Source organism: Pinus tabuliformis, chromosome 4_1 (genome assembly GCF_031772625.1).
Source record: "Pinus tabuliformis cultivar Carrire ecotype Pingquan chromosome 4_1, CPIR1, whole genome shotgun sequence".
NCBI lineage: Eukaryota > Viridiplantae > Streptophyta > Pinopsida > Pinales > Pinaceae > Pinus > Pinus tabuliformis.
This window is the reverse complement of record NC_142303.1, coordinates 881,389,186-881,407,599: the sequence shown is the minus strand read 5'-3', so window position 1 is coordinate 881,407,599 and position 18,414 is coordinate 881,389,186.

Below are 18,414 nucleotides of genomic sequence, written 5' to 3'. Positions count from 1 at the left end.
CACCACCTACTCCATCAAGAACAAGAAGAGATACATCTCCATCTCAAGCACATACTCCCAGCCATAGAACTCCTAAAATTCTAGGGTCAGAAATCCAATCAAAAGAATCTCCTACTTCATCTACCAAGGTAGTCCTAGAGGAGAAAAAACCTGGGTCTCCAACAGCAGGAGTAGCTTTTTCACCTCCACAGGGGAGCACATTTTAGTTGAAGAATTAGGAATACCTAGTCAGGAAGAAGAAGTAGAACCTCTCTCCCATATCCCATTAATATAAGAACCAGAGGAAGAGAAAGTAACCTTGCAGGTTGAACCTTATACTAACTCTGAAGAAACAATAATGGCATAAGAAGGAGAGGATGGAGAATTCACACTGTTTGGAGGAGGGGGTAGAGGAAGAGGTAGAGGAAATAATTGAGGAGTCAGAGGAAATAATGGAGGAGGTAGAGGAAATAGGGAAATAGATAATTCTTTTGGATTTTCTATAGTGGATGAAGAAACAAATGCCACAATGAAAAATATTTCACCTTCTGTCCTCCCAAATTTCCATGGGTTAAAAAGTGAGGATCCTGTTGAGAGCCCCGAGGTTGGGTCAACAACAAGGGGGATACCCACCCGGTCCGGAACCTGGTTGGCGGCTCCTTGCCCATTTGGAGTAGCGGGTCCGACTGGGGGTAATGGGACCAGTTTCCCAATGTGATGGGTGTGTGTGTGTGCGTAGAGTTTGATGATATTAATCTAAGGAAGGGGGGAAGGATTCTTCTAATCTGGTCTTAATTCTAACTGCTAAATTAACTCTATGCTAATGTAATCTAATGAAGAAAAATACACCTAATCTACGCTAACCCGGGGTGTTTTTCTTTTGTTATGCGATCTAGAAAGATTTCTAATAGCAGCCGGTAATAAAGATCATTCAACTGATATCAGAATATAAATCAATAAAGATAAACTATTCTGCATAAGAAGTTAGGCAGAGTAGTTGTGAAAAGTATATCGCATAATCAGTTTTCTATATGTTAAACATAAATAAATGATCCCACCGTACAGAAGTGCCAAATGGTAATACAGACATTCATGCAATAACATACAAAGAACTCAGCCACATATCACTTTAGGAATACTAGCAGAATCTAGCCAAGAGATAAAAGTACCATTTATGACTAAGTTCACTAATAAACTTCAAGTAACAATGATTTATTTCTACTTGTTCTAACCTCTGCTAAGAGTACAGAAGTGCAACATCAGTAACAGATATTAAAATGCAAACATAAATAAATCTCGATCCATCCATTCATCAAAAACCTCCTCTGAGGGTGCAGAAGTGCATGTTCTGAGGATAAGTTTTTTGACAGATTTCCGGACCCTTCTCCAAAAACCATGAGAAGGGTTAAATACTACTAACTAATCAATATTAATTACATGAAATTAGGGAATCGGCCTCAAATGACCGCCCTTTTACTAAAAGCAACTTTATTTCTAAACTTAAAATCTAATTTCTGACCGTTTCTGTATATTCTCTTTAGTGTTGTCAACAGTGTAATGCTTTCCTGGTAAGAGTCGGCTAGCCGCCTTCTTGTTTCGCTTGGGAGGTAAAAGTGGAAATAGCAGGAGCTGGCACTTCCTTCCGGCAGACCAGAAGATATTTTCGAAAACCTTTCTCTAGCTGGGTGTATTCGCCGCGTGTATACTTAGCGTGTCCCAGTTTCTTCTCGAACTGATTTTGCTGTTGCCGTTTTCGGTTTTTGGTCGTGCGAATGACTGAGTGGGTTAAGAGTCATGCTGCATGGGCAACTCCTTGTGTCGAGAATTTCTTCCGTTCTTTGTTCCAGGTTTCCCTGAAGCATTCTCCTTCTCATGCGCTTCTTTCTCTGCTTCACTAAGTCTTAGCTTCAGGATCTTTTCTGAATATGCTGCTTTTGTGCGCCTTTGACTTGAGTCCCGGATAGTCTAATTTCATCAGTGCCGGTTGGATGATAGCCTGGAATCCGCGGTTCTGCTGCATGCGGCATCCATTTTGCGAAAGCATTCTCTCTTTGTTGATTGGCGCTTTCCTCTTTCCTTCAGATGTTTCCTGCATATAAACTTATATCAGTTGCGTGTCTTGCAGTCTACGCAAAGGAGAAGTGAAATGAAAAGACTTGACGTGAAAGCATTAATCTCTAATGAATACATAATTCTGACATCCATCATCACTTGACTCTTCGATAAATGTAACGCAATCATTCCTAGATACTTAAGCATGCGGTCATTAAATTCTTTCAAGGCGCGCGCTTAATGCATGGGTCTATCGTGTGGTAAGTCTTTTCAGATCGCAGGTCGCAGATTGCTGCCATCGCAGATCGCAGATCGAAAATCGCAAATATCGCAAGTTATCGTTTAATGGTTACGTCGTATAACGTAATGCTTGCGATTTGCGATATCGCAAATCGGCGATCGCATTGCTCGAAGGTTTTTATTTTAAGGGGCGCGTGCGAGGTGTGCGATGCGATGAACTTCGCATCGCAATTTCGCAGTATTTGTTTTTTGCGCTCGAGTTATGCTTCGGCCTTTCTTTGCGATGCGATTTGAGCCTTAGGGAGAGAAATACAAAAAAAAAACTTTAGAAAAATATATTTTTTGGGATTTTCGTTCAGGGTCCCCTCTTCGCTTGACATTATTGCTAATGTCAGATGAAGAAAGGGGGGTTGTTGGTGACCACAACAATGGCGATTCACTGTGAAGAACTAGTTATCTCTGCTTGTTCTATTGCATTTTCACTTCCAAAACAGAAAAAGTTTTCTTATGCCTGAATTTTGTTATGGACAGATAGAGTATTACCTTTTATCCTGTCAATAATGCTTCGTCACAACTTCTTATTTGATTCTGATTGTTTGTTTCCCCTGGGTTATTTTTTGTATTCATACCTAGTTATTACTCAGTCTCCTCAAAGACAACATAAGGTCTTCTCTGCGTACTGGCTTTGTAAAGTATGCTCATTTGTCACAGGTAGAGCCTCTGCTGCCCGCAGGCGTCCATAGCCTCGACAGGGTTACCATGTTATCCAGCAATGATCCTTTTTCCTGCTTGAGGTCATTTACAACATTCCAGAGAAAAATCCTTTTGACATTTTTTCTTTCTTTTTTGATTTTTTATTCTCTAAAGAACAATGTCTTGGTTTGGTGGCCAAATTATGACACAATCATTCACTTGATTTATACTTTTTGCTGAACAAGCTGGCTCGTGATGAGACCCCTTGTCTTTTGATTGCACAATCTTGAGTCGTTGCCCTGTTTTGGTAGACAGTAGTGGCAAAGTCAGCAAGTTATAATATCTATGATCATGATAAGCCGGCTCGTGATGAGACCTCTTATTCTTTGAGATATAGTGTTTTCTTGGATTGTCTCTCTGGATGCTGCGATTTTCCTTAGCAGGGAGGAAGTCATTGTTTTTCCTTAAGAAAGTTCTGGACGACAATAATAGAGTTTTAAGAACAACAGTTTTGTAGAGAATACCTATTTTGCTATCGATGATACCTTTCATAGCATTGGCATAAAACAATTTTTTGCCAAAAGTTACTCTCATCCCAGGTTTCTTTGTGAAGTTTGAAACTAACATCATATTCAGGTTAAAGCTAACTCTGTTTGTCAATAACAAAAGTCAGATTTTTCGAAAAGTTTTGCTATTTATACAAGTGAAATCAAAATTTGGTACATAAATGGTATGTTTCTTCATGAATACTATTTATGATCATTTACAACCAGCCCTATCTATGAAAAATGAAAACTAACATGAAAATTTAAAACTATCCTACAAAAACAGAAGGATGACCTTCTATGGGAAATACATTTTGAGGATTTGTCCGTTTACAAGCAGAGAATCTCTTCTGCCTGTCAAGTCCTGCAACACAAAAGTCGACGGGCCTATGACTTCTACGATTTGAAAAGGACCAAGCCATAGCTTCTGGAATTTCGTATGTTTGCCCTTTTCTTCGTGAGCCTTATCCCACTTCAAAACTAGATCACCCATCTGGAAGTTTTTTCTGGTCTTTATGTTTGAGTCAAAAGAGGATTTTATCAACGCTTGGTGGTGAGCATGGGTTTTCTTGGCCTGTTCTCGTCGTTCTTCTAACTTGATTATCTCCATTTGCCTTAGTTGTAAGGGAGAAGTAGGTACTTCATCAATGTGTTGTACTAAGGACAAAGAGGGAATGAGTAAGTGGGTAGGAAGAACTGCTTCTCTCCCGTAAACCAAATTAAAGGGAGAAGTCCCGATAGAGGCTTTCTTGGTAATTATGTCTGCCCATAAGGCGTTTACCAGCGCTTTGTGCCAATTTTTTTGGTTTTGGTCAACTGTCTTTTTGATAATCCTGATTAGGTTCTTGTTTGTTGATTCAGCCAACCCATTACCTTGCGGATAGTAGTTGGCAGAATACTTCAGTTTGAACCCTCTTTTGAGCGCGAACTCAGTCATGGTATTTCCAGAAAAATATGAAGCATTATCAAATATTAAGGCCGTCGGCAATCCATACCTAGTAATGATAAACTGATCTATGAATTCAACAATGTTTTCAGAATTAGCTGTCTTGAGCGGAACTGCCTCTACCCATTTAGTAAAATAGTCGGTTGCAGTGAGGATATACCTATGCTGTTTAGAGGAGTGAGGAACGATCTCACCTATTATGTCCAGGCCCCATTGGCTGAACGACTGTTCGATATTAACCGGCTGCAGTGGCATGGATGACTTCTTTTGTTTTCCTGCAGCAGTTTGGCAGACTTGGCATTTTCTCACGTGATTGTACAAGTCTTTGAACAGCGTGGGCCAGTAGTATCCTGCACGTAAGATCTTGTGTGCGGTGGTTTCTCCAGCATAGTGTCCACCTGCTGGTCCATCGTGGAGTTCCTGCAAAACCTTTTCGGCTTCAGTTTTATCAAGACATCTAAGAAGCACAGAATCATAGTTTCTTTTAAATAAGACATCATTTACGAGCTGGTATTGTTTAGCTTTTAACCTCAGGGGTCTCTTTTTTATATGATCCAGGTGAAATGGAGCATATCCGTTCTTTAGGAAATAAATGATGTCGGCATAAAATGATTCTGTGTCGTTTAGGCTTACCTCATATGCGTGTACCTCTTCAGGTGACTCTTCGGGGATTTGCGATGCTCCAGCTAACATCTTGCAGAAGCCTTGGCCTCTTACGATGTGTGCCGGCTTGATTTCCAGGTCGTATTCTTGTAAGGCGGTGATCCAATTCGCTCTCTTTTCGCCCACGTCTTTCTGAATCAGGAGGTTTCTTACCGTCGGGAATGGTACTATGACCTTGGTATGGGCCTTTAGCAAGAAGGGTCTGAAATATTTGACTGCTTTAAAGACGGCATATGCCTGTTTTTCTACGTCCGAATATTTCAGCTCAGCACCTTGTAAGTTTGAGCTAAAGAATGCGATTGGGGCTTCTGCCTTTTCTTTGTTTGCCTGGGTCAAGATCGCAGCATAAGAATGCTCTGAGGCAAACGTGTATAAGACAAATGGTTCTGAAAAATTTGGGGTTGCTAGGGATGGGGCGTCGATGATGGCTTGTTTGATTAAGTTAAACGCTTCGTGCTCGTCTAGACCCCATTTAAAGTTTGAATTCTTTTTTATCATTTTTTGTAAAGGAGAAATAATACGTGAAAAATCTGGGACAAATCTTTTCACAAAATTGATCTGTCCTAGGAAATATTGCATGGTCTTTTTGTTATGGGGCATGGATATCTCGGAAATTTCTTTGATTCTGGCAGATTCGATGTGAATGCCCGATTTGAACACTATGAATCCTAGCAATTTTCCTTCACTCAACGCGAAAAAAGACTTCTTCGGGTTAAGCGAGATTCCATACCTTAAACATCTTTGAAAGATTTGCTTCAAATCTCTGAGATGGTCGCTTCGTTTTTTGGAGTACACAGTTATATCATCCAGGTAAATCACTACTGATTTATTGATTAACCCTTTGAACGCAATATCCATAGCTCTTTGAAAAGTAGCGCCGGCGTTGATCAGACCGAACGGCATCTTTCGATATGCGTAGGTACCCCATTTAGTTCGGAAGGTGGTTTTTAGCTGATCGTCTGGGTGTACCAGCACTTGATTATATCCTGAAAATCCGTCCAGGAAAGACATCAATTCTGAGCCTGCTACAGCCTGTAATATTTGCTCCATAGGTGGAAGGGGAAAATTGTCCTTCTGACAGGCTTTGTTGAGATTCCGGAAGTCAATGCAGATTCTAATATCTCCGTTTTTCTTCCTAACAGGTACCATATTGGATACCCATTTGGAATGTCTGACCGGGAAAATTATTCTGGCTCTCAACAACTTATTCAGCTTAGTTTTTATCTGATTTTCCAGGTTGGGGTGGATTTTTCTGAGCTTTTGTTGGACATGTTTCTCGTTATCGATCATAGGGATAGTGTGCTGAATGATAGAAGTGTTATAAGTTTTCAGCTCATCGTAGTTCCAGGCAAAGACGTTTTTGTACTGTCGTAGAAGACGGATGTATGCTGATTTTTCTTCAGGAGCTAGGCCTTGGCCTAGATTGACGTTTTGGGGTTTCTCGTCGGTTCCTAAGTTCACTGATTCGTAGTTCAGCGTTGAACTGTAAAGTTTGGCATTAGCTGACCTTTTGAACCGACTTTTTAAGTCATACAAATCTTCTAATTTGACCACTGATTTGGGTATAGCGTTATCAGTGCTACTTTGTTGTATTTGGTGGTCATGACAGTCCTCGTCGATTATCTGGCTTGAGTAGGATCCTTCGGAGGTAAGGAAACTTACGATGTCTGGGTCGTCGTTGAATACTCTCCAGTTGGTGATGTTGTCAGAAATAGACGGTTTAAAAATTAATTCTATCGAAAACCTATCTGGACTAAAGTCTTCGGAGGGAATGAGTCTGGAGGCTACGTTTGCTAGCAGGTCTGCGCTTGCATTGTGAAGTCTTGGGATTGATGAAATATTAAATGCTATAAAATGCGCAGTGAGATCTTGCACTAAAGATTGGTAGTGCTTTAAATGACTAGACAGACAATGTATGGTGTTACGTACCTGTTTGACGACGATCTCGGAATCTCCAAAGACTTGAAGATATTTGACGTTGGATCCGATTGCTTTGTATAGGCCTTGCACCAAGGCTTCGTATTCCGCTGTGTTGTTCGTGCAATCGAACTCCAGTCTGCATGTGAGCATGGTCTTATTTCCATCTGGGCTAATCAAGACGCATCCTGCTCCCGCTCCCTCGTTGGACTTAGAGCCATCAAAATATAATTTCCAAAATAAAGAAGTATTTACAGGGTTATCTAAGAAACTAACACATTTTGAATCATCAGTCTGGGAAAAGTTTTCTACTTGGGACACGACTGAATTTTCTAAATATGGTGATATGTGAGCATTGAAATTTCCAAGGAAAGAGTCTACCGAATAGTTGCCTATGATGTTGTTGTTGTATGCTATGGCTTCGTTCTCTCCCTCTAGGTCTGTCACTATGTACTTTTGGTGCAGTTCTCGTTCAACCTTTATTTGATTTGGTTTCCCGTTGAAGGGTAACCACATGTGCGACCAGTCAGTCGAAAAATATCCGTGGAGCTTCTCGGACCAATCCCTGCTAAGAATTAGACCATAAAATTCAGGGATGTCAGCAACTAGAATATCGATGACCTGGCACACCTTGGGGTTGGACGATAGTCTTATGTTCACTTGATTTAGTTCACCTATCACTTCGACTTGTGATCGATCAAGTTGAACTATGCGTACTGCGGATTTTTGCGGTTTAACATTAAGTTTGGCACATATTGACTTGGGTAGAATATTGGTTGAAGCACCAGAATCAACCAAGCAGTTATGCACGTTTCTGTTAAAGATCTCATAAGTGAGGAGGAAAGGGGGAGTGTGAGATCTAGACCTCCCTCCAATCAAGGCGATGTCATTTGGATCGATTTTATTGATCGCGTTGATTGGGGGTCTTCCTATATTATGAGAAGCTATAGCTGTAGGTAGAGGCGCAGTAGGTACGGCGTGTAACTCTTTCATCATGATCTTCTGTTGGTGTTTCAATTTGCTCAGCTCGTACAGGGTGATATTAGCCCTAGTCTTCTTCATGTCGTCTATGATGTTATACTCCATTTCATCCGACACTATTAGTGTCTTTGATGGAGGCGATTGCTCTGATTGGACTGGGCTAAATGAGGTCGCTTTAGGGGTTGTCTTCTTTGTTTCGGCCTTTTCTTTTGCTGGAGGGCTTGCGCCCTTCTGTTTTGGGGTAGTCTGGGGAGGATCAAGTTGATTTCTGCTTCTTGTACTAACCGGAAGTGCTTCTTGATCTTCCTCTTGTGGGAGGATGAAATCCCACATTCCTTGCAGTTCCACCACTTCTTCATCGTCGGTATGCGTTTTAGCGGTGTTCTCTTCTTCTTCTTCTTCAGATTCGACGTTAGAGACCACGCTAGGTGGCTTCGTCTCCATAGGAGGATTTCTCTTAAAACTCCTAAAAGGCTTTCTTGGGGACGATTCTGCTACTTGTTTCCTGATATCAATCATCTCATTTGACATGGCCTTTAATACCTTTTGTAATCCTTCCATGTCGAAAGGATCCTTCGTTTGCTTCTTCTTGGTTTCTTCTTTGAAAGAGATTTTCTTAGATTTACGCTCTTCGATTGTAGATCTCTTTTCTAGGGCTACTACGCGTCTTTCGACTGCTAATGCCTCAGCCAAATTTTTGACTAAGGTTGTCTTGCTTGCCCTATCCACGAAGATGGCCAAGTTTGAAGGTAAGGCGGTGATGTACCATTCGCATCTTACTTCCTCGCTGGGTTGGGAAGCAGCGGGAATTTTATTGAGGATCTTGTTGAACCGTAAGTTAAAATCTTTAATGGGTTCCCGAGCCTCAGCTTTAAGATTGGACAGATCATTGATCAATGTCGCTGTCGATCTATCATCGCCGAATTTAGTGAGAAATTGATTTTGAAAAATATCCCAGCTGGTGATAGATCCGGAGGGTAACGAGAAGTACCATGACCCGGCCGTACCTTGCATTGTATAGGGGAAGAGTCGGACCATGGCGTCTTCGTTGGTAACTCCGTTGAGATTAACTGAAAGCATGAAATTATTGATATGTTCTTCAGCTAGCATTCCAGTTTCTGGATTGAACTTTGGTAACCATTTCTCGGGATGGGCAGGTATTGGACTCAAGGGTGGAGGCATTAGAACCGCCCCAGGGTTGTTCCATGGAGATTGTGCCATCGCTGAGTTGCTGGTTAGTAAAAGTGTAGAAGATGATCTTTGAGGTTGAGAAGATAGAGATGTTATGATTTTTGACGATTGTGGAGGAAGAGTTGCGGAAGATGGATGAGTGATTTGAGGTGGAGATGTGGGTGGTCGACTTCGCGGAGAAGGAGTTGAAATGGATGAGGTGGATGAAAGAGTCTCTCTGTCAGACTCTTGAAATGTTTTCCTTGCTCTTTTCCTAGTGGGGAGAGGGATTTCAGTTGGCTGAATGCCAAACTTTTCACTCTTCAATCGGGTCAGGGGATGAGCAGGGTTGTATTGCGAAGTCAAGCTGCTTTTAGATTTACCATATTACTGGTTAAAAATAGAGAATCCCTGGAGTTTACGGATCAAGGTTTGAACTTCAGGGGGATCGACCATAAATTGTTCTGATGTATCGGGATGTATATCAGCGGTGGATGTCCGAGCGACTTCCAGTTCCGAGTTTAGTCGTATTGGGGAAGTCGAGGAAGTTGGTGAGGGTGATTTGCTCTTAGAATGGTATTTGGATTTTGAGTTATGTGCCATTAATAGCTGTGGCCCTCCTTCTAGCACCAGAAATGTTGAGAGCCCCGAGGTCAGGTCAACAACAAGGGGGATACCCACCCGGTCCGGAACCTGGTTGGCGGCTCCTTGCCCGTTTGGAGTAGCGGGTCCGACTGGGGGTAATGGGACCAGTTTCCCAATGTGATGGGTGTGTGTGTGCGCGTAGAGTCTGATGATATTAATCTAAGGAAGGGGGTAAGGATTCTTCTAATCTGGTCTTAATTCTAACTGCTAAATTAACTCTATGCTAATGTAATCTAATGAAGAAAAATACACCTAATCTACGCTAACCCGAGGTGTTTTTCTTTTGTTATGCGATCTAGAAAGATTTCTAACAACAGCCGGTAATAAAGATCATTCAACTGATATCAGAATATAAATCAATAAAGATAAACTATTCTGCATAAGAAGTTAGGCAGAGTAGTTGTGAAAAGTATATCGCATAATCAGTTTTCTATATGTTAAACATAAATAAATGATCCCACCGTACAGAAGTGCCAAATGGTAATACAGACATTCATGCAATAACATACAAAGAACTCAGCCACATATCACTTTAGGAATACTAGCAGAATCTAGCCAAGAGATAAAAGTACCATTTATGACTAAGTTCACTAATAAACTTCAAGTAACAATGATTTATTTCTACTTGTTCTAACATCTGCTAAGAGTACAGAAGTGCAACATTAGTAACAGATATTAAAATGCAAACATAAATAAATCTCGATCCATCCATTCATCAAAAACCTCCTCTGAGGGTGCAGAAGTGCATGTTCTGAGGATAAGTTTTTTGACAGATTTCCGGACCCTTCTCCAAAAACCATGAGAAGGGTTAAATACTACTAACTAATCAATATTAATTACATGAAATTAGGGAATCGGCCTCAAATGACCGCCCTTTTACTAAAAGCAACTTTATTTCTAAACTTAAAATCTAATTTCTGACCGTTTCTGTATATTCTCTTTAGTGCTGTCAACAGTGTAATGCTTTCCTGGGAAGAGTCGGCTAGCCGCCTTCTTGTTTTGCTCGGGAGGTAAACGTGGAAATAGCAGGAGTTGGCACTTCCTTCCGGCAGACCAGAAGATATTTTCGAAAACCTTTCTCTAGCTGGGTGTATTCGCCGCGTGTATACTTAGCGTGTCCCAGTTTCTTCTCGAACTGATTTTGCTGTTGTCGTTTTCGGTTTCTGGTCGTGCGAATGACTGAGTGGGTTAAGAGTCATGCTGCATGGGCAACTCCCTGTGTCGAGAATTTCTTTCTTCTTTGTTCCAGGTTTCCCTGAAGCGTTCTCCTTCTCATGCGCTTCTTTCTCTGCTTCACTAAGTCTTAGCTTCAGGATCTTTTCTGAATATGCTGCTTTTGTGCGCCTTTGACTCTGAGTCCCGGATAGTCTAATTTCATCAGTGTCGGTTGGCTGATAGCCTGGAATCCGCGGTTCTGCTGCATGCGGCATCCATTTTGCGAAAGCATTCTCTCTTTGCTGATTGGCGCTTTCCTCTTTCCTTCAGATGTTTCCTGCATATAAACTTATATCAGTTGCATGTCTTGCAATCTACGCAAAGGAGAAGTGAAATGAAAAGACTTGACGTGAAAGCATTAATCTCTAATGAATACATAATTCTGACATCCATCATCACTTGACTCTTCGATAAACGTAACGCAATCATTCCTAGATACTTAAGCATGCGGTCATTAAATTCTTTCAAGGCGCGCGCTTAATGCATGGGTCTATCGTGTGGTAAGTCTTTTCAGATCGCAGGTCGCAGATCGTAGATTGCTGCCATCGCAGATCGCAGATCGCAAATCGCAAATATCGCAAGTTCTCGTTTAATGGTTACGTCGTATAACGTAATGCTTGCGATTTGCGATATCGCAAATCGGCGATCGCATTGCTCGAAGGTTTTTCTTTTAAGGGGCGCGTGCGAGGTGTGCGATGCGATGAACTTCGCATTGCAATTTCGCAGTATTTGTTTTTTGCGCTCGAGTTATGCTTCGGCCTTTCTTTGCGATGCGATTTGAGCCTTAGGGAGAGAAATACAAAAAAAAAACTTTAGAAAAATATATTTTTTGGGATTTTCGTTCAGGGTCCCCTCTTCGCTTGACATTATTGCTAATGTCAGATGAAGAAAGGGGGGTTGTTGATGACCACAACAGATCCTGAAACATTTTTATTTGAGTTTTAAGTCTTGTGAAAAACCTATGATTATCTAGAAGACTCTAAAAAATTTAAGTTGCTCCCTTCGACACTAAAAGGAGCTGCTTTGAAGTGCTTCATGGGGTTAGTCACTCAGTCCATTAGAACATGGAATGACATGAAAAAAGTGTTTTTGGATAGGTATTTGGATTATTGCATGCCTACCAATCACAAAGATGAAGTGTTCAAAATGATGCAAAGAGAGGATGAAAATTTAGAGGATTTAATTGAGAGATTCAACTATAATTTGAAAATATCAAAGACGAACAATTTAGATGAAGATACCTTAAAATATCTTTTATTAAAATCCATTAGAGATGAGTGGATAGATATCCTTAACATGATGGGGAAGGGAGATATCTCTCAACTCCCATTAAATGACATAGGAGAATTATGTGTTCATCTCTCAAGAGGGAAATCCAAAACTGGGAAAGGTCCAAGAGATCCTTCTCTTGTTAGAGTAAATAAATCTGCAACTGGATCAATGAGTAGGGCAGAAATTGGTAATATGCTTGATGAATTCAAAACAGATATTCTAGGGAGCCTTAGTGAGCAAATAGACACCCTTAAGTTGCAAAACAAGCAAAAAACCGAGGCTGATGCTTTAGCTATTTTCTGTCCAAAATGCAGAAAAAAACATGCTCTAAGAGAATGCCCTTTGGATGCAAAAATTATAGAGACTTGTATGATTTGCTTAGAAAACCATGAGACCAAGGGTTGTCCTTCGATTCCAGGTCTTAAGGTTGTTTTTCAAGAAGAAACAATTCCAAATTCAGCAAAACCTCTTTGCTTTGTCTCTAGAAAACCTTGGCAGGGGCCACAAAATCAGGGATTTAACAATCAAATGTATCTTCAGCCCCCACCAAATTGGAATTCTTGGCAGCAACCTTGGCCTCAACCTTAACCTCAATCTCAACCTTGGCCTCAACCTCAATCTCAATCTCAACCTTGGGCTCAAGGAGTGCAAAATAATTATGGAATATTTTCTCAATATTATTAAGATCCTCCATCATATCAGAATTATCCTCCCCCGCACATTCCACAACAAAATCAACAGCCACAACTTCAAAATCAAAACCCTCAACTTTCATTGCCATTTCCACAACAAAATCCACAACAAAACCAAAATCCTCAACTCTTACTGCCATTTCAGCAAGGACCAAATCAACTACCTACCCAACCATTACCAAACCCCAACAATAAAAATCCTTAGAATACTTACATGGTGGAAGGACAACAATTTCCAACTTATATGATCAGTCCTCTAGATCTCAATGATGTTCAACTAAGATTTGGTAGGATATTAGAAAAGGAAAGGCCTTCTGTAGTTATTTAGGAACAAGACAATTTTGAGGAAGATTCTCTACAGTCCAATAAAAGTTTTGAGGGAACATCTCTCCAAAACCAAAATATTGAAAATGAAAAACATAAAGAACCATTGAACTCAAATCCTATCATTGAGCAACCAATATCTACTTCTACAACTCATTTTCCTGAAAGATTACAAGTTTATAGAGGAGTAGAAAAGTAGATCATGTTGCCTAATTATGATTTTCTAGATGAATTAAAAAATGTTTGTATCAAAATCCCTTTGTTACAAGCCATTAAGGAGATTCCAATCCTAGCTAAAACAATAAAGGAGTTGAGCATAAAGAAACCATGAAGAAAAGCAAAGGAAACAAAAATAATTCACTTGGTAGGAAAAATAGCAGATATAATGATGGGAAAAATTTCCATACAAAAATATGTAGGTCCAGGAAGTCCAATTGTGAAAACACATATCAATGGATTTGAAATTCCAAATACATTGATTGATTTAGGAGCAGCAATAAAAATCATGAGCAAACAAACCATGGAACAACTCAAGATTCCTAATATTCTTTACACACCTACATTACTGCAATTAGCGGACATATCTGTAATCAAACCAGATGGAGTGTTAGAAGATATTTCAGTATCCTTATATTCTTTGGAATATCATGTTGATTTTATGATCTTAACCCCCAAGAACAATCTAGGGGGACATCACTCATATTGGGAAGACCTTGGTTGGCCACAACTGATGTTTTTATTAGCTGTAGATCTGGTGATATGTATATTTCTGATGGGAATTCAACAAAGAAATTCACTCTATATCCTCCAACAAGAACAATCATAGAAATAGATGACAAAGAATGGATTGATGATGAAAATGACATTCAGCCTCTCTTTACTATTTCATATATTAGTGAAGATAGTCAAATCTTAAATACAATGGAAAATTTTGAATCATCTCCAGAATATGAACACGATCAATTTCAAGAAAAGTCCAATATTGAATACTTGTCATCTAGGAAGATGCCTCTTTATTCTATGGAAGAATTTGGTAGCTCTACAATTGAAATATTTCCACGGAGAACATTGAACATAAACAATAACTTAGAGAAATTACAACAGGAAGAGCTAATCAAGATATTACAACAACATTCTGCTGCATATGCATGGGAATATACTGACATGAAAGGAATTAGTTCTAATACTTGTATACATCACATCTAGATTGAGGAAAATTGTAGACCTATCAGACAACTTTAGATAAGGATGAATCCAAATCTTAGGGAAATTGTGAAAGAAGAGCTGCAAAAACTGCTGAATATAAACTTCATTTACCCAATTTCAGACAGCCAATGGGTTTCCCCTTTAGTGATTGTGCCTAAAAAGGATGGTAAATGGAGGGTGTGCATTAATTACCGAGAATTGAATAAAGCTACCCTTAAAAATAATTTTCCTTTGCCCTTTATAGATCAAGTGTTAGATACATTAGCAGGTAAGAAGTATTTTTCATTCTTTGATGGTTTTAGTGGTTATAATCAGATTCAGGTGGCACCTGAAGATCAAGATAAAACCACATTTACTTGTCCATGGGGAACCTATGCCTACCGAGTACTTCCTTTTGGGTTATGTAATGCACCTGGAACATTTCAAAGAGCACTACTAGGAATGTTTTCTGATCTAATACATGAATGTGTAGAGGTATATATGGATGACTTTATAGTTTATGGGAATACATTTGAAGAAGCTTTGGAAAATTTGGAAAAAGCTCTTAAAAGATGTAAGGAAGCAAACCCTTCACTAAGCCATGAAAAATGTTTTATGATGTTTACAGAAGGTATTGTTTTAGGACATCACATTTCAGGAAATGGGATTAAAGTTGATAAATCTAAAGTTGAAGTCATCTCTAAATTATCAATTCCAAATTTCCAAAAGGATGTTCGAATTTTTCTAGGATTTACAGGATACTATAGACGATTTATAGAAAATTTCACTAAAATAGCATCCCCACTCTTCAAATTACTCACCAAGGATTGTGAATTCAATTGGAATCCTGACTGCCAGTTAGCATTTGAGACTTTAAAAACAAAAATTTATGAAGCACCCATCTTGAGAGGTCCAAATTGGAAACTACCTTTTCACATTTAAACAAATGCTTTAGATACAACTCTGGGAGCTGTATTAGGACAAAAATACTTGATTCCCTATTCCATCTACTATACAAGTAAGAATTTGACTCCCATTGAGTTGAATTATAATGTAATTGAAAAGGAATTTTTAGTTGTTGTTCATGCAATCAACAAGTTCAAACATTATAAAACAAGCTATGAAACCTTTGTTCATATAGATCACTCTGCAATTAGATACTTAATGAATAAACCTATTGCTAATGGCAAAGTTACAAGATGGCTTTTACTCTTGCAAGAATTCAATATTATTGTGCTAGATAGACTTGGAAAACAAAACACAGTTGCTGATTTCTTGTCCAGAATTCAAAATATCAAAGATGACACTCCGATTGAAGATAAGTTTCCTGAATATATTTTTGCAGTGACTACTCAAACTCCTTGGTTTGCAGATATTGCTAATTACTTAGTCACAGGGAAATTTCCTTCACATTTTTTTCCTAGAGAGAACAAAAAAATCATTCAGATAAGTGCAAGAACTCATGGATCACTAATGAATTGTATAAAACAAGCCCAGATCTTATGATCAGAAGGTGTGTTAGGGAAGATGAAATGCCTGAGATTCTTAAGGCGTGTCACGATGAGCCATGTGTTGGACACTTTGCTGACAATAAGACAACCTATAAAATCCTTTCTTTAGGATATTATTGGCCATCCATCTTTGAAGATGCCAAAGAATATGTCAGGAGGTTTGATAGCTGCCAGAGGGTAGGGAAACCTTCTCCTTCAAATGAAATGACACTACAAATTCAGGTACTCATTGAACCTTCTAAAAAATGGGCCTTAGATTTTGTTGGACCAATTAATCCTCCATCTAAGCAAAAGAAGTATATATTGGTATGCACTAATTATGTCACTAAATGGGTAGAGGCCAAAGCATTACCTTTTGCTAATGAAAAATATGTAGTTAATTTTCTTTTTGAGGACATCTTCACTAGTTTTGGTGTTCCAAGAGAAATTGTGACAGATCAGGGATCTCAATTTACATCTAAAATGGTGAAGGGTTTTGTGGAAGATTACAAGATCAAACATAGGAAATATACTCCCTATCATCCACAAGAAAATGGTCAAGTTGAATCTAAATAAGGTGATCGAAGAAATTATCACTAAGACTGTGCATCTAATAGAAGAGATTGGGCAAAAAGGCTTCCTGAAGCCTTATGGGCCTATAGAACTACATGGAGGAACATAATGGAACATACACCCTATGAACTTGTTTATTGGAAACAAGTCCTATTCCCTATAGAGTTCCAAATCAAAACCTTCAAGATGGCAGTCCAATTGGGACTGGATTTACTAGAGGCACAGAAACATAGATTGGAGCAACTCAATGAACTTAATGAAATCAGGTAAGATGCAGTTCAAAGAACCAGTATAGTCCAACAACAGAGAGCTAAATGGCATGATAAATATATTAAGGAGAAAAAGTTTCAAGCAAAAGATTGGGCACTGTTGTTCGATTCAAAGTTTAAAGATTTTCAAGGGAAGTTTCAAACTCATTGGCTTGGGTCATATGATATTGAAGAAGTATTTAATAATGGAGCAGTAAAGATAAGGACGATAGATGGGAGCAAAATACCTCTTCTTGTGAATGGTCATCAGTGGAAGATATATCAGAAACCAATTTCAAGAGAGGAGTTCATTAAGATTTTCCAAAATAACTCTGAAATGAAGCTAGTGAAGAAGAATTCTTCTTCTCCACTAACTTAGTTTTTATTTTTCCTTAAAAAAATGATAAAATAAATAAAAATAAATAAATAAATTGTATGAGGTTGAAAACCAATCATTGATTGGCATACTTATACAAAAAATACAGGGTGAAAATTAGAGATTGTTGACATCCTATAATTTCCATTTTCTTTCTGTAATAAGTAGTGACAAAAAGCTACATTCATTTGCAGTTTAGAGTCTGCAAATTCATCATCTCATTCCATCTCATTTTGTTTTCCTTTTTTTTACAGTTCCACTTCATCTCACTGTCATATTACATTACAATTTATCTTTTTACAATTTTACTTCATTTCACCCTATTTTTCATTTTATCTTACACCTCATTCCATCTCACTGTCATAACTCATTTCCATTTTACTTTTACATTCATATTCCATAAGCCATATTTCACTTTTCCTTCTTTCAAATTCTGCATCTGATTCCATTCCGAAACTAATTTGATTCTGCAGCTACAACTTACTTATCAGCTTTGGCACAATTGTACAACTCACAAATAAATCATGAATACAGGGAAATTGAAGAGTCAAGTTTTGGAGATCAACCATGCTCAAAGTACCTATGGATCAACACCAAAAGAATTATCAAGCAAAAGGTTAAGTTCTAAAGGTAAAATGCAAAATTTATTTCAAACAACAAGTTACAAACAAAATTCATGTATAATATGAATGATCATATGTCTCCTTAACAAGTCATCATTTTGATTTGAATGCCACTTCATGATACCACATCTCCACCACATCTTCCACATTCGATACCAAACGGTCTATAATGATTTCATCATACCACACCTCCACTACATTCTCCATACTCTGTACTTAAACAGTCCCTAATAACTCCATCTATTAACGGTCAAAACTATGATGCGACCAGCGTATTCACGTCTCTCCAAACCCTCACTGTCTACTTATTCCATGTTATGAAACCAGCTCACAAAAAGATAGAAAAGATAGATCAACGCCTTAGAATTCAGCCTCTTCAAGGGGGCAACCTCCTTTACATTACATAAATGAACAATTCTTGGATGATTCAAATGACAAAACCTCCTTTCTATATATAGGAGTCTAAGGAGCCACAATAAAACCTAGCTGACCTAACAATACTAATATAAAGCCAAAAAAATAACAATAGAGGTATTCTATGGGGTATAGTAATAACAATATGGGCATAATAGGGGCACAACAATA